Source organism: Takifugu rubripes, chromosome 1, assembly GCF_901000725.2.
Source record: "Takifugu rubripes chromosome 1, fTakRub1.2, whole genome shotgun sequence".
NCBI classification, from domain to species: Eukaryota; Metazoa; Chordata; class Actinopteri; order Tetraodontiformes; family Tetraodontidae; genus Takifugu; species Takifugu rubripes.
Window position 1 is genome coordinate 7,971,485 of NC_042285.1, and position 18,339 is coordinate 7,989,823.

Genomic DNA, 18,339 nt, shown 5'->3' on the forward strand with positions numbered 1-18,339 from the left:
CACGTGATCAGAATCTACATAGGCGGTCTATCGATTTCTGCTGTCAAATTTTGGTCTCGTTGCTTTTATAAGTCTATATTTGCACTGACGTTACACTATAAAAAAATAATGTGTATATATTAATTTATGTTTTCTCATTTTAGTAAATCATATAAAATCAACATTACCTGATTGCCCGAGCGTGATTAATGCCAGTGATGTGTTTTAGTCAATATTTTATGGGGAGCATAGTTTTAAAGATATGATGTCACAAATGCAATGGATAAGACATAAACATACAATTATTCACATAATTTTCACGAGATTTGATTTGTTTAAAACGTCATCTTCATATTCAACAGCAAAGCCTATATAGAATGTATATTAACTCCTATCCCGTTTATTTAAAAAAAAAAAAAAACAACGACATTTCAGATGATACGGAACGCACAACCACAGAACAGCGCTTTCCAATGGGAAGGAAATGCTGACAGAACCACCTGTGTGTAGCACAAATGTCAGCATTTCAGCAACTATGAAAATGCCCTGCAGACAGCGCCAGGTAAAGAATATCTCTTCATTTTCAAATCCCTTATGGTATTTATAAAAACCTTCTTGCTTGAAGCACCTGTTCACCTACATCCTCACAATATTATGTCCATGGGCAGAATAAGTATACATAACACAACAAAAAAAACCTTTTGACCAGTTTGTGATCAATAAACTATTGGGTCAGGCCAGCTCTTGTGGGGGTGTTCCCAGGTGTGTGCAGACTGGTCAGCATCCTTAAAAGGTTGTCCAAGGACGAGATAGTGGCGACCCAGCAATTGGGTCATGGTTGCCCCAGGCTCGCTGCTTGTCAGTGTATGTGCGGAGTAGATGCAGTTGGTGATGAAACTATTACTTGAATATCTAAATAATGGATACCATATTATTTTAAAGGAAGCAGTCATGTGTTTGTTAATAAAGGGCGTGTTTTTGGTTATTTGGGAAAGAGATTATTCCTTGTACTATATTTTTACTCTTTTCTCCAATGTAGAATGTCTCTTGTGACATAAGTAGATATACTGAAATCCTTCAGTAATATTTTAGATACCAGTCTGTAACTTGGATTGAAAAACAGACATTGAGCTTTGTACATATGAAAGGATGTTCTAAAATTAATTTGGTAGAATTGATTCAGCAGTGGAGGGTGCTGTTGTATATATTTTCACCAGAAAGGAACCTACGAATGATAGAAATTGAATACAGGGCAAAGTTCAAAATTAATTTAAATGCATTCATGAAATGAATTATTGTTCACAATTCTGTTTTGCATGGACAGTTGGTAATTAAGTCATTTCAAAGAGCATCAGCAAATCATTAATGGACCATGTGATATCTGCTTAGCAGGCCTTTATTTAGACAAGTTGAACTTGACATTAAGTCATAAGCCATGAGATTTTTCCATCTGCTCTATTAAAGGTTAAAATAAACTGCCATCAAAATCCATATATATATATATATAAATTATCGCTGGAGTGACAACCTGCCTTTCATTAGCTTTTTCCTGATGGCATGTCTGATTCCACTGATTAAATAACTGCTTCAGACATTTCTGAACATGGGCTCCTCAGAAAGCCAAGGTGAATGCAATGGATTTTGATGGTTTATATATATATATATATATATATATATATATATATATATATATATATATATATATATATATATATATATATATATATCTCATTACCATGCCCACATGCAGAAGTGTCTCTTTGAGGACAGGCCCTAAGAATATCTCAGTCTTCATTAATCCCTAAAGTAGCCAATGTTTAAGATGGCTGAGTAAGCCTTGGGTTCAATGGCTGCTTGTTCATGATTTAGCACCCTCCTTGCTAGTTTACAGGCACTTGATCTCTCTCATGATACAGGATAGAATGCCAGTTCGAAAACCGAATTTGATGCTGCATTACTTGGTCCATGTGGCATACGTCTGCACTAATTTAGGAAAATAAATCATTACAGAGATAGAGCGTCTTGTTGTGAATGGGCTTACTTTCTGTGGGCTCAGAGGATCAATCTCAATCTTGTGTGTTGAGGTCACATCAGCAAGTAGAACACCCAGTGGAGTTAAGTCTGTAAAATATAAATGAAAACAATATATTACAGTATGATGACATTTTTTTTAAACATTATTACTCCACCAAATCTAACAGCTTACTTAAAACTGAGAACTATTATTTGATTGAAATAATAGACAGATGAGATGAAGTCACAGTGTTGCATTAGATCATTTGACAACAGTCTGAAAGAACCAAAATTGCCAGCAGAGGAAAATTCTTATATTGCTATCTGGGGAAGGGTATCATCTAGTATTTCATGGTGATTAGTTAGCATCCACAAGTTGGGCAGCACATGTTTGTAAACACCTCTGACCAGGTGAAGAGAAAGGGCTAGATATGTCTAGGCACTTATTTCATCATTGATCTCTAAAGCCAGTCTCTTTTATTGATAGTATTCCTTATTTAAGCAAAATGAGTGACAGTATCTTTAAAAATTCTACATTACATAATTACATAATTCAGGTTTTCATGCATGCATATATGAAAAATGATGATGTTCTGGGATATTGCTTATCCATCACATATTTCTTATCCATCACATAAGGACCAGATGAGAACCCAAATGCGACACACGAGTTTGGCTAAAGACCGCTTTATTGTCAGAAACAGACAGGATTCACCGGGGAGCGAGCAGAATAGAATAGTCGGGGACAGGGAAGGTCGAGATCGGGCAGAAGGCAGACACAGTTTACCGGGGAGCAGGCAAAACAGAATTGTCAGGAACCGGCAAGGTCGGAACCGGGCAGGCAGGCAAACAGGAATACGCTGGAAAGTCATCGGAACACGAATAACGATCTGGCAGGGGGCAGGTGTGCCTCCGGGGATTAAGAAAGGGGGTCATTAGTGTCCTGATGCACAACAGGTGTGCGGGGCGAAGTGACTCACGGGCATAATTGCCCGCAGCTGTGACAACATAAAGTAATAAATCCTGGTCATTTTTACTGGTGGCAAAGTTCAGATCAGGTTGTTGTGTCAGCAGCACACTCTCAATGTCACCCGTTACATCACCAGATCAATCGGAGCTCTGGAGACCGAGATTATGGAACTGGAGCAGTTTCGTGAGTCCAGAGGAGATCGAGGGTGTTTGGAGACCCTCAAGACCAAAAAGATGGCCTTGGCCAACCTGCTGGACACTAAGGTACAAGGTGCGCTGGTGCGGTCCCGGATCCAGGACATCGCCGAGATGGATACCCCCTCGACATTCTTCTTTGGCCTGGACAGGAAACGTGGGTAGAGCAGGGTCATCCACTCCCTACTGTCGGAGGAAGGACTGGACCTGACGGAGACGGAGCAGATCCGGAGGAAGGCGGTGGACTTTTACTCCACTGTTCAGGAGTGAGTATAAGGAGGACAATGAACTGTTTGAGGAATACTGCTCTGGACTACCGCAGGTGCCAGAAGAGGCCAATGGCCAGCTGGAACACCCCCTGTCCGTCCCGGAACTCTATGCTGCTCTTCAAAACATGCAGAGCCTGAAGGCTCCGGGCATCGACGGACTGGGGGTGGACTTCTACAAGGCCTTCTGGAGCATCGTGGGGCAAGACCTCCTGGACGTCTTCAATGAGAGTCTTCGCTCTGGCTCCCTGCCGCTGTCCTGCAGGAGGGTAGTAATTGCCCTCCTACCAAAGAAGGGGAACCTGCAAGACATCAGGAACTGGCGCCCCGTTTCCCTGCTCTGCTCGGACTACAAAATCCTCTCCAAGGCCTTGGCCATCCGGCTGAGGGAGGCCATGGAACACGTCATCCACCGGGACCAGACGTACTGTGTGCCCAGCAGGTCAATGCTGGATAACATCCACCTCATTTGGGACGTTTTGGAAGTCTCCGCTTCATTAGGAACACAGGTTGGTCTCCTTTCTTTAGACCAAGAAAAGGCCTTCAACCGTGTTGAACACAGCTTCCTGTGGAGAACCATGGAGAGGTTTGGGTTCAGCGCTGGTCTGATAGCCATGATCAAGGTCTTGTATCGTGACATTGAGTGTCCTGAAGTTCAACGGTGGCTTGTGTGCTCTTTTTAGGGTGCATAGAGGTGTCCGTCAGGGCTTTGCCCTGTCAGGGATGCTCTATGCGCTCTGCCTAGAACCCCTCCTGATCAAATTACGTGCAAATGTTCAGGGTTTGGTTTTATCGGGTTTTACTGGAAACTTGGTTTTATCTGCTTATGTTGACGATGTCATTGTTTTTACTAGAGATCAACAGGACATCAACATTTTAAATCGCATAATGGACAGGTTTTCCATGGTGTCGGCGGCGAGGGTAAACTGGGGAAAGAGCAAAGCCCTTGCTGTCGGCAACTGAGGTGGGGGTCTCCCGGTTCTCCCAGGAGGCTTGACCTGGAAGCGCAATGGACTTCGGTATCTGGGGGTGTACCTCGGATGCCAGGAGATGGAAGCCAAGAACTGGGATGACATCGTGGAAAAGGTGGACAGCAAATTACACAAATGGAGCTGGATCAAGCCCCACATGTCTTTTAGAGGGAGGGTTTTGGTTTTAAATAACCTTGTAGCTTCGCTGCTGTGGCACTGACTGGCCTGCCTGGATCCACCGTCGGGCCTGCTGGCCCAGGTCCAGTCAAAGATGGTGGATTTCTTCTGGGACCGTCTACACTGGGTTCCACAGTCAGTATTGTTTTTACCTCGGGAGGAGGGGGTCAGGGCCTCATCCACCTGGCCAGTAGAGTGGCCACGTTTAGATTACAGTTTGTCCAGAGGTTCCTCGGAGGGCCTCCTGATTTAGTGTGGAGGGGTGTGACCGGCTGCATACTCAGATGTGTGAACAACCTGGGGCTGGATGCTGCTCTGTTTTTAACTAAGTTAAACTTTTTATCGTTACGGGGGCTACCACTATTTTATCAGGGTGTTTTTAAATCCTGTGCTCTTTATATGGAGCTTTGTTCAGACTGACTCTCTGCACTGGCTTTTAAAGGAGCCGTTAGTCTGTGGTGGCAGGCTAGACATCTGCAGCAGCGCCACCCCTGGGCTGAAGGAGGCCCTGATCAGAAGGAGGATGGTGACACTGGAGCAGCTGGTGGCGGCAGCGGGACCAGAGCTCACCAATGCCCAGGCTGTGAGCTCGGCACTGGGGGTCCGACTGATCCAGAGGAGCCTGGGCCTCTGGAAACAGACTGTCGACAAAGGAGAAGGGTCTCCTCCTCCTTCACAGGAGAGGAGAGGCTGAGACTGACCCCACGGACGATTTCCCTGAACTTCACCTGCACCTGGACCTCCTGGACCTTGGGGGCCCTCTCCTGGATGGCTGTGGCTCAGGATCCCTTCACAGCATGGACAGGAAGATTTTATATGGCAACATCATGAAGGCACTCAACAAAGACAAACTGAAAAACAGAGAGGTGACAGTATGGAAGGACAGGCTGGGGGGACAGAGTCCTCAGTGGAGGACTCTCTACAAGCCCCCCATCAAGAAGAGGACTGGTGACCTCCAATGGAGGATTTTACATGGAGCCATCGCCACCAGTGCCTTCCTGTTAATTTTAAATCCGAACACTTTAAGCAACTGCCCTTTCTGTGATTTTAACGAGTGTCTTCCATGTTTTTACCGGGTGCAGTAGGCTGGTGGGTCTTTTTAGGGTTTTAACTGATGTTTTTAGGCTTTCTAATGTCGTGTTCACCACTGCTGCTTTTATTTGTGATATAAGACACAAGAGGGCAGAAAAGGGGAAATGGCAGATTTTAAATTTTTAATAAGTGAGGCTAAACTTGCCATTTATTTGACCAGGAGGGATAAGATTAAAAATGGAGCAGCATGTGACGCGGTGGCTTTGTGGAAGCAGAACGTGAGGGTGCACCTGAATCTGGAGTTCTGCTTCTACAAAGCCACTGAGAACCTGGAAGCCTTTAAACAGCAGTGGGGACATGACAAGGTTTTAGGCTGTGGGGGGCATTGTGGGGCACGGGAGCGTGAAGTCCGCTTCCAGGATGAATAAAATGGTGATGGTTTTTGTGGGTAGCACTGATAAGGCCGATCAGCTGGTGGCGGCGGGGGTGGCTGTTAACGGTCAACTTACACCGGTGTTCCCCCTGTTCAACCCGGCAAGCAAGGTGGTGGGGTCTAACGTTCCTCTGTTCTTTAAGAACGATATGTTGTTGCGGGAGCTCGGCAGACACGGGCGCATAGTGTTCCCGATGAGGCTAATTCCTCTCGGGTCCAAGTCCCTGCTGCTGAGCCATGTGGTGTCTTTTCGATGGCAGGTATCGATGATCCTGAATAATAATGAGGAAGAGCTCAAACTGGCTCTTCGTTTCGGGGTGGATGATTTTGATTATACAGTTTTTGTCACCACTGACTCCCAAAAATGTTTTGGTTGTGGGGAGGAGGGCCATCTGATCCGGTCATGCCCGAATGGCGCGGAAGCTCGCCGGCCAGCCAACCCACCCATCAGCGCAGCGCCACGCACGCATGACAGAGACAGCGAGTCCGCGCAAAACACGCAGAGCGACGCGGGCACAACCGTGGAGGTGGAGGAGCCAGCAGGGCTGCAGGGGGACCACCTGGACCTGCAGAGTGAGCGTCTCACCGGAGAGATGGTGGAGCAGACGGTTCCAAGAATGATAGAGACCATCCTAGACAATGAGGATGTTGGAGTGGAGGTGAGCAGCCTCAGTGCGTCCACAAAAAGGAAGAGCACGGATACAAAGGTCAACAACGACAAAGTAAAGAAACTGTCCACAGCAGAACCTCATGACACACACAGGACACACACAGCTCACAGGACATGCACGGCACCCCAATGGACACACAAAGTACACAAAGCCCTTTGGTGGGCATACAGGAGGCTTCAGCTCATGATGATGATGTAAAGGTGGAGGTACGTCCTGCTTACACTCTGGAGAGCATTAAGTTTTTCCTCAGGGTCACGAAGAAGCAGAGGTCTGTACAAGTAGAGGACTACTATCCAGACCCCCAGCTCTTCCAGGATTGTGTTAAGATGTTCATGAAGATGGAGATACGGCGAGCCCGCTTTCAACGACCGGGAGACGTACCGCCTCAGGAAAATGCTGGTCAAGATTCGGTCTCAGCTTGAGAGCGCTGACTAGGACACACACGCTCCCTCTGCCTCTCCGATTAATTCTTGCTGGACAATAAACAACAATGAGGAATTCAAGAGCACAAAGTGCCTAAATAATGAAAACGTTTTTTCTTGTAAGAATCATGTTCTTGGTCTTTGTAATGTCAAAATAAATTGAGTTTTGAAATCTCAAATCTCTCTCTTAAAAAACACAGAGCGACCTTATAAAAGCAGAAAGGGTCAAAACCATCTGCATTATTCATCTGGGACATCTGCTGGTGAGGAAAATGCTTCAGTTTAGTTCATGTGTGAATGGGTTGTACAGCATATACAGTAATTTTGACTCAATATAATGTAAATTTACAGGTACATTTAATAGTGTGGTATTCCAAGGCAGCTTTGAAGTAAATGCACTATGCTTAATGATGTTGGTTGATATTGTTGCTTTTTTCAAAATGTATTTAATAAATTATTGACTGGATATGGAGGACATGTGATAACTGCGAAATATATTGAGTTCTAAACTGTCTTGATTTTAACATATATACATACTTATAAAACGTATAAACTAATTTTAGTTTATACTAATTTTAGTTTTTTTCAGAACAATCTGAAGTAAGAGCTGTTTTCCTATAATTAAAATCATATTTTACTTTATATTACTCTATTACTGGAGTTTTACTTTTGTATATTTTACTACAATGATAATGACATCAGCATTTAAACCTGCCCTTTCAGACACTTCTGGGTTGTAGCATACTGCAGAAATGAGTTCAGATTCTGAGATGACTGTGTTTGGCCAAGTTGCTCCATACCTCAGGAGACCAGAACAAGAACGGATTGAAGCCCAGAATTGGCCATTTGATGCTAAAACTGCTGTGTTTGTGGTGGATCCTAAAGAGCTGTTTGTCAAAGGAACCTTGCACAGCAAGGACAGTGGCAAAGCAACTGTAAAAACATGCATGGGGCAGATATATCAGCAGAACATTTATTTATTTGTTTATCTATTTATTACATAGTTTCCATTTTTACCGATTAATCTCTTCTCCCAGGTTGTAACAGTGAAGGATACGGAAGTGTTCCCCATGAACCCACCCAAGTTTGATAAGATCGAGGACATGGCCATGATGACTCACCTTAATGAGGCGACTGTGCTGTATAACCTCAAAGAGCGATATGCAGCATGGATGATCTATGTAAGTAATGACAAAAGTGGAACTTTACTGGAACTGATGGTGGTGACCTCCATGTAGCCTGACAATAGAGCTGCTGTATGGATCTGATGGGTGATGGCATGTAATTGTTTTCTTCACTTTTTTATGTCCACAAATGTCAATTTGAGGGATTACGGTAGATTAAAAACAACACTCAGGGTCAATAAAGGAAATGTTTAAAAGTGGGGAAAGTTAGCACAGGTACACATTTTTGCATTATAACTATTCCACACAGACAGTTTTATAGTTGTATTATTACCAGTGATGGAGACTGTTTTGTCAATGATAAAATCGATGGTCTTTTTATATGATGCTAACCATGAACCATGAGCACAACAATGTAGAGTTCTGTAGTTCTTCTGTTTTGTTGGTATTTTTTACTTTGGATTCTGTATATTTCTTTTATGTTTATTTGACAATCATTCCCCAAAACTGCTTTTCCTCTAACATTTTACAGACCTACTCTGGGTTGTTCTGTGTCACTGTTAACCCGTACAAGTGGCTCCCAGTTGACAGCCAGGAAGTAGTGTGGGCATACAGGGGCAAAAAACGTCAATAGGCTCCACCACACATCTTCTCCATCTCCGACAATGCCTATCAGTTCATGCTCACTGGTAAACTGGAATGTTTGAATGCATTTATATTCCATTTTCTAGAAACTTTTTGATGCCGTCATAATGCGACTTTTGTTATTTTGTTATAGATAGAGAAAACCAGTCTATTCTCATCACGTAAGTTGTGTGTTGATGGAAATGTCACAACTTGTCTGTGGTACATTTCCCACAAAAGGAGCAAGTTCACTCAAGAGAAAGTTCAATATTTCTGACCTTTTCCTACCTTCTACCTGTTTTATAGCAGAGAATCAGGTGCAGGAAAGACTGTAAACACCAAACATGTCATCCAGTTCTTTGCAACAATTGCAGGACTAAGGGACAGGAAGAAAGACACCATCTCCCCAGGGAAATTACATGTAACATTAACATAAGTTAACATGTGATCAACTGGTGTTACACATTTGACTGTAGCACTTTTTTTGACAGGGGAACCTGGAGGATCAGATCATCTCTGCCAACCCACTGTTAGAAGCGTTTGGAAATGCCAAAACCGTTAGGAATGATAACTCCTCTCGCTTTGTGAGTGAAAATATAAATATTTTGCATTTGCACTTCCATCAGTTATTGCATTACTCTTTTACGTGATAAAATGTTTTAGCTTTTTTTTAACCATTTTGCTTTTCATCTTCAGGGTAAATTCATAAGAATCCACTTTGGCACCACAGGAAAACTGTCATCTGCTGATATTGAGACATGTGAGTTACAAAACCCCACTAACCCTAACCCTAACATTTTTATACAGTTTGAGCTTATCCAGTTCTCTCTCTTCTCCCTACAGACTTATTGGAAAAATCCCGAGTGACATTTCAACTGTCAGCAGAGAGGAGCTATCATATTTTTTATCAGATCACGTCCAACAAGAAGCCTGCGTTGATAGGTAACATGAAACATGTCATTTTTTGTATACTAGAGGTAACCTGTAATATTACATGGTTACCGAACACAAGTGAAGATAAACTAAGAAAATAATAAGTATACTCTACAGTGGCCTTGGCACACTAAATAACGTCAGTCAAATGGGAATTAATTATACCTTTAATTCACACAACTATAAATTACTATTTGTGTGTAATTATATATTCTGTATTTATGTATTTTATGAGGCTTGCATTTATTTAGATATTTGTTTTTTGTTTACTCAGAGACACTCCTCATCACCACCAACCCCTACGACTACCCATTCATTAGCCAGGGGGAGATAACTGTGCCGAGTATTAATGACAGTGAGGAGCTGTTGGCCACGGACGTGAGACAGTATTTACTGTTGCCTCATGAAAAAAACCTTTTCAGATTCTTTCACCATGCTCCCTGTGCTTTCAGACAGCCATCGACACCCTGGGATTCACTAGAGATGAAAGGATCGACATCTACAAGCTAACAGGTGCCGTGCTGCATTATGGGAATATGAAGTTCAAGCAGAAGCAGAGAGAGGAGCAAGCAGAGCCAGATGGAACAGAGGGTAACTAGATTTATCTCAAACTTCAGTATTATACATCTTTTTTGGGCATATACTAAGAATATATTTTTCTGTTTTTTTTCACAAGTTACTGATAAAGCAGCTTATCTGATGGGGCTAAACTCTGCTGACCTGCAGAAAGCCCTGTGTTACCCACGAGTGAAGGTTGGGAACGAGTATGTGACCAAAGGACAGACAGTAGAGCAGGTAAAACCAAATTGATACTAAAAACTAATAATACTAATTTTGATATTCATGACAGCACATTAACAATAGTAAATTTCTTGTCAAGGAAAAAAAACACACATTAATGTTGTGCATGTGCCTTAATAAGAATCAACATAGTACAATGCATTTAAATATAGAGCGGCTCCCTTAAAATCCATATAATACTTACCGGTATATGTATTATTCAGCACACCATAACCAGCTGGACGGTCCCTTTGCTCTGTGGTATACACTTACACAGCAAGGCAGAGCTAAAAGAAGAGAAATATTTTTTTTAAATTTACATCAGGTCTGAAATAATTTTTCACGTATATGTTGCGTAGGTGTACAATTCTATTGGGGCTCTAGCCAAGTCAGTTTATGAGAAGATGTTCCTGTGGATGGTGCTCCGCATTAATCAGATGCTGGACACAAAGTAGCCCTGGCAGTTCTTCATCGGGGTCCTGGACATTGCTGGGTTTGAAATCTTTGATGTAAGTATGTGATGTATCAATGCCTTTACTGTAACATTTCAAACTCAAGTGACTCTGCCTTTATGCTCTAAATGTCTCGTCAGCTTAACAGTCTGGAGCAGCTATGTATTAATTTTACCAATGAGAAACTGCAACAGTTTTTCAACCATCACATGTTTGTACTGTAGCAAGAGGAGTATAAGAAGGAAGGCATTGAGTGGGAGTTCATTGACTTTGGGATGGACCTTGCTGCCTGTATAGACCTCATTGAAAAGGTTAGTTCATACAAGTCATCATATTAAGAGGTCTTGGTTTGAACAATTATTCATTATTTGTTAACCCATTCAGTATTTCTACTTCAAAAGAAAACTACTAGGAAAGAATGAATGCACTATTATTCATTTGAAAAAGTTAAAGATTTGCTACATTGAGACAAAATCCACATTTGAGGAAACTAAAAAGTTACATATCTGAATGCTAATTGCATCGATATATGCATATCATTAACTGTACCTCTACCTAAATGATCCACATGGAATAATTTTCTTAAATATATCTTAATTTTCATTTTAAAAGGTTAAATAGGACAACATGATTAAAAGTGAAATAAATGTCTAAGTAAGTCAAAGGCAATGTTAGAAAATCAGAAGTCTGGGGAACAAAACACATTTCTATATTTCCAGTTAATGTAACCTACATTTGTCTTCCAAATTTCCACTTTTTTTTTACATATACAGTTCAAAGTAGAAGGCATTTTATATTTCCACATTATTTTATTCTCTAAGTCCAGCCTCAGCACATAGGAGAAGAGACATGTTCAGCATTTATAAAATTTACAAATTCTTGACTAAATGGAAACATCTTTTGTTTTCAGATTTGAACAGCTATCATTATCTTTGCATTTTATGTAGGGACTGGAAAGTTATTCATTACTTATGCAATGTATTTTTTGTTCATAACAAATAAAAATAATTCACCCAACTAATCAATTTATTTATTTCAAACTAAACTTCTGTGATTCAACAGCCAATGGGAATCTTTTCCATCCTTGAGGAGGAGTGTATGTTTCCCAAGGCTTCAGACACCACTTTCAAAAACAAGTTGTATGACCAACATCTGGGAAAATCCAACAACTTCCAGAAGCCCAAACCTGTCAAAGGCAAGACTGAGGCCCATTTTTCCTTGGTGCTCTATGCTGGGACTGTGGACTACACCATCACAGGATGGTTGGACAAGAACAAGGACCCACTGAATGAGACTGTAGTCCAGCTGTACCAGAAAGCCAGCATCAAACTATTGGCCTTCCTCTACTCCACTTACTCTTCAGCTAATGGCAAGACAAATGATTAATATCATTAATGGTTATTTCTATCAATTAAAAAATGACTGAAACTCATCTTCATCTAGATGAATCTGGTGTAGCAGGTAAAAAAATCAAAGAAGAGGGGTTCATCCTTCCAGACTGTGTCGGCTCTCTTTATGGTACCTGAATACTCATACTAATAAGAGCACCAACCGAGTGATTTCAAGACAAAACACGATGAAAACACTCGTCTGATTACTGAAATAAACAGCCAAATGGCCAAACTTTGCAATGAAAATGGTAACCAACAGTCATGAATTTTAATAAACAAAACTACGAAAACAGAAGCTCTTTTTCTCATATTGTTTCCTGGAACCTCTTCAACAGGTGAGCTTTCTCATTGTCTTGAGGAGAAAGAAGCAGCACTCTCTAAGGCACTGAGAGCTAAACTAACCTTTTCTCAGCAAATTGAGGAACTGAAAAGGCAGATTGAGGAAGAATCTAAGGTTTGTCACCATCCAGGTGGACGAAGGCACTCACTTTCTACCGCTTGTTCCTCCACTGAGGGTCGCGGGGGGACTGGAGCCTATCCCAGCACAATGGGCAGAGGCAGGGTACACCCTGGACTGGACGCCAGTCAATCGCGAGCTAACACATATAGACAAACAGCAATTCTCTCTCACACTCACACCTACGGGCAATTTAGAGTTTCCAATTAGCCTAATCCCCAATCATGCATGTCTTTGGACTGTGGGAGGAAGCCAGAGTACCCAGTGAGAACCCAAGCAGGCACAGGGAGAACATGCAAACTCCACATAGAAAGTCCTCAATCCCAACCGGGGATCAAACCCAGGGCCTTCTTGCTGTGAGGCAACAGTGCTAACCACCACACCACCGTGCTGCCTTGGACGAAGGCAATTCTGTCAATTATAAAATGGCCAATATGCTATTTTTTTAAAGGACCTTACAACTTTAGCAGCATTTAGTCCAACATTTGATCACTTTGTTGACCTCATTTTCCACATCTGACGTTTTCTTTTTTCTTTTTCCATTTGATTATTTCCTGATTCTGTTAGGCAAAAAATGCACTGGCCCATGCTCTCCAGTCTGCCCGTCATGATTGTGATCTTCTTAGGGAGCAATTTGAGGAGGAGCAGGAGGCCAAAGCTGAGCTCCAAAGAGCCATGTCCAAGGCCAATAGTGAGGTGGCCCACTGAAGGGCCAAATATGAGACGGATGCCATCCAGCGCACTGAAGAACTGGAGGAGGCCAAGTGATGTTCCTCATATCAATTTTTTTGAATTGGAAGAGTGAAGGCTCAGTAGTTTATAGTGATTACTAAGTATGGTATTTTTCTTTGTTCTTAGGAAAAAGCTTGTCCAACGTCTGCAGGAAGCAGAGGAGGGCTATGAATCCGTAAATGCTAAGTGCTCTTCTTTGGAGAAGACAAAGTAGAGGCTACAGGGGGAGGTAGAGGACCTAATGTCTGATGTGGAGAGGGCAAACGCTCAAGCAGCAAGCCTGGATAAAAAGCAGAAAAGCTTTTATAAGGTGAGGCATCTTGATTATTATGTATTACATGTAAATTATGTTCTCTGCTGGTTAGTCACTATAGTCTATTAACAAAATAGTCTCTCATCTTAATCTCATTAACTTCATAAAACCTGCAGGTTTTGTCTGAATGGAAGCAAAAATACGAGGAGACTCAGGCTGAGCTTGATGGATCACAAAAGGAGTCTCGATCTCTGAGTACAGAGCTCTTCAAAATAAAGATTTCTTATGAAGAAGCTCTGGAGCACCTTGAAATCCTTAAACGAGACAATAAAAACCTGTAACGTGCGTACATTACTATCCAAAGGTCCATGTTAAATATGTGTGACATGATTAGAAATGATTATATGCCTGTTAATTATTATTCATGTCTGTTCATATAGTAACTGCAAACACATGTTTTCTGTTGTTTTTTTCTTTTACATATAAAGAGGAAATCTCTGATTTCACTGAACAACTTGGAGAGAACGTTAAAGCCCTTCATGAACAGGAGAAGATAAAGAAACAATTGGAGACAGAGAAGGCCTGCAGAATGCTTTGGAGGAAGCTGAGGTCAATTGATGGAAATGAAATACTTTCTGTTGCTTTTTCCTGCACTCATCAGTTAATTTTGAATTTGACCTGTCTTCACTCATCTCTGGAGCACGAAGAATCCAAAATCCTACGTGCCCAACTGGAGCTCTCTCAGGTCAAAGGAGAGGTGGATCGCCATGTGGCTGAGAAAGATGAAGAGATTGAGCAAATGAAACGAAACCACCAGCACATTGTGGAGAGTCTGCAGTCTGCTTTAGATGCTGAGACGCGCAGCAAGAATGACATCATGAGAATCAGGAAGAAGGTGGAGACAGACCTCAATGAGATGGAGATCCAGCTGAGTCACGCTAACAGACAAGCAGCTGAAGCCCAAAAACAGCTAAGGAAAGTCCAAGCCCACCTTAAAGTATAATTCTTTAACAGCTCAACCTTTTTCAATATTAATATTAATATTTAACATTTGCTTTATTTTTATAATATACATAGAATACAGATTCTGCCTTTTACACAAGTGTAGAGGAGAAAACAGCTTTTAAACATCTTAAGCAAAAAATTAAAAAGTGAGTGTATCTATACAAATGCATGTATTTTGAAAATGTTTTCAATTTTTACATAATTTCAGAGTTGCAAATTATTACAACTGCAGAGAGAACTCTGTGAAGATGACATCTGCAAAATGTTTCTATTTACCTTTAAAATATACACAAGCTCTACCACCCACCAGTAGATAATTTACCCCTTACAGTAACTGAGGTGCCTCAAACCTGGATTTTCACTCAGTACATAAAGTCATTTACTGTTTGATTATCCACTGTAATGTTAAATAAGTCATGACTCAGTGCAGGAGCAAACACTTCATCATGATGAGGCATTGCACAGTCAGGAGGAGCAGGTGAGCTCTCAGGTGAGCTGAGGTATGACGACAAAGACAGGAATGTGATATTGATTTTTCTCAATTTGTCTTAATCAATGAAGGTCCTTATTCACACGGGTCAGTAAAGATGTCAGAGCACACAATCAATGTTCTTTTAAAGGAGCTATGCAAGATAGTTTGTTTCACTGATAAGTCACATATGAAAGGATATAAAGCATATAGAATGGTAAACTTCTTCATATATGTCACCATATTGTGCATTGATGGATAGTTACTCAGAACATGACATTTATATGTAGTCCATATGATACTTAAGATTAAGATTAAGATGGACTTTATTCATCCCCGTGGGGAAATTGAATTATAGTAGCAGCGAATGCAGAGTAAAGAGACAGAAAAAAATAAATACAGATAGATTAGAATGTTATAAGCATATATACAGCATATATTATAAGCATATATATAATATATACATAATATAATATATACATATTATAAGCATTATAAGCATATATACATAAATATAGAATAAATTAGAAATAAAATTACAACATAAACATTACACAATTATTGTTGAGTTGGTTTGAGTGAATTGTACAGTTTAATGGCGGACGGCAGGAATGACTTCCTGTACCGTTCCTTGGAGCAGCGAGGCTGCAGGAGTCTGTTGCTGAAGCTGCTCCTCAGTTTGTCCACTGTGTTGTGGAGGGGGTGGGAGGGACTGTCCATGATTGTCCGCAGTTTCAACACCATCCTGTCCCTCACCACCTCGTCCAAGTTATCAAGTCTACAGCCAACAACAGACCCTGCCTTTTTGATGAGTTTGTTGAGTCTGTTGGCATCCTTTGCTTTAATGCCTGCACCCCAGCACACTGCAGCAAAGAAGATGGTGCTAGCCATAACAGACTGGTAGAACATCTGGAGCATCCTGCTGCAAACACTGAAGGACCTGAGTCTCCTGAGGAAGTAGAGTCTGCTCATGGCCTTCTTGTAGACAGCATCGGCATACTTATGGTGTATTGTAGTTTTAATAGCAGCATATCAAGTGTACACAGTTACACATGTGCTTGGATGCTTTTTATGTTGCTGTTCCTCTTTTGCAGAACACAGGTCTCCTAAATACCAAGAAGAAGTTGGATGCTGATGTGACCCAGCTGCAGGCTGAGGTGGAGGATTTCAACCAAGAAGCTTGCAATGCAGAAGAAAAAGCCAAGAAAGCCGTAAATGATGTAAATATCAGTCACTAAAAGAGTGCTTAAAAAAGTGCTCATAAACTTAATTTTCTTAAATTTATTGATTGCCATTGGGTATTAGCATTAAGTTGATATCCGCAATGCCAAAATGATGATTTTACTTTCACACACCTTTGAGTTATGGGTCCATCCTCGACACTGATTGTAGGCTGCCATGATGGCTGAGGAGCTGAAAAAAGAGCAGGACACCAGCAGTCATCTGGAGAGGATGAAGAATAATCTAGAGGGTTTGTTGAAAGACTTGCAGCACCGTCTGGATGAGGCAGAAAGTCTGGCTCTGAAGGGGGGCAAGAAAAAACTCCAGACTGGAGACTCGGGTATCAAACAACAAATCAGCTTCGATAAATAGCAAAATGGATGGGTGTTGTGGATTGTGGGGGTTTTGCACTCCCTGACTTCAGGTGCAAGAGCTAGAGCATGAGATGGAGAGTGAACAAAAGCGAGCTGCCGATGCTGTGAAGGGGATCCGTAAATATGAGAGGAGGATAAAGGAGCTGACCTACCAAAGTGAAGAGGAGAAAAAGACGGTGGTCAGACTGCAGAATGTGGTGGACAAACTGCAGTTCAAAGTCAAAGCATACAAACGTCAGATCGAAGAAGCTGTAAGGCTTTTTTTTGCAAATTAAATAAATCTTTTTTATAGAGAGCTGTATTTTTATTTTGCTTCAGGAGGAGCAGGCCAGCACTCATCTGGCTAAACTGAGAAAGGTGCAGCAAGAGCTGGAGGAAGCTCAGGAAAAGGTCGACATTGCTGAGACCCAGGCCAATAAGTTGAGAACCAAGAGCAGAGAGTTTGGAAAGGTACATTTTTTTTAACTTTATTTTGATGTATTTATGTCATTTTTCTTTTGCAGATTCCAGCAAATACAAACATTAATGCGTAGTATACACTGATGTATGCACTGAAAGTAAGCACTGAAAAAAAAACATAGTGCTGTTAAGGTTAACATATGTTTTTCCTTTTTCAGACTGCTGAATCTGAAAAATTGCTGCAGTGGTGATCAGATTAGTAAAAGTAGAAAAGGAACATTTTTGCTGTGCAAATTTAGTAGAATAAACTGGTGTTAAGCATCAGCCTTGTCTGCTTTTTTCACTGTGTAGCTTAATATTACCACTTATCTGAATACCACCAACAAATGGAGCCTGAGGTATGTTAATCACAGTTATTTGCAGATAAGGATAATAGATTTTGACTCTGATGGGAGTTTTTTTCCCCCTGCAATCTAATTAGCAGAGACCAGTCAATGTCAAAGGAGCTATGACCCTATCACCCAAATACCTACAGGACTAATAATATGAAACAGTAAGGATCATTTAACCAACTTTGTCTGGGACTAAGATTAGATTCAAGCATGTTGAAAGTCCACATAACCTGGCTTTTAGTCCAAATCCCACTACTGGCCCTTCTCTTAATAATCTTATAAAGTTCAATCTGAAACTAGGAGGGGAGGGGAGGGGAGGGGAGGGGAGAGGAGAGGAGAGGAGAGGAGAGGAGAGGAGAGGAGAGGAGAGGAGAGGAGAGAGGAGAGGAGAGGAGAGGAGAGGAGAGGAGAGGAGAGGAGAGGAGAGGAGAGGAGAGGAGAGGAGGAAAGAGAAGAAACCATGACCCAGTGGGGTGACAGAGGCCTGTCAGGTGATCATGTTTCTGGACTCCGGCAGCCTTGGCCTATAGCAGCATAGCTAAGATGTTAACCTAATGATTAGACGACTCCCTAAGTATGATAATTTGTCTGTCTATGATAATAAC

General features: G+C 41.6%; 1 pseudogene; it reads left to right on the forward strand.

Annotated features, from left to right (window-relative positions):
- Positions 1 to 425: 425 nt before the first annotated feature.
- Positions 426 to 17,987, forward strand: LOC101065257 (myosin-7-like; annotated as a pseudogene).
- Positions 17,988 to 18,339: the final 352 nt, after the last annotated feature.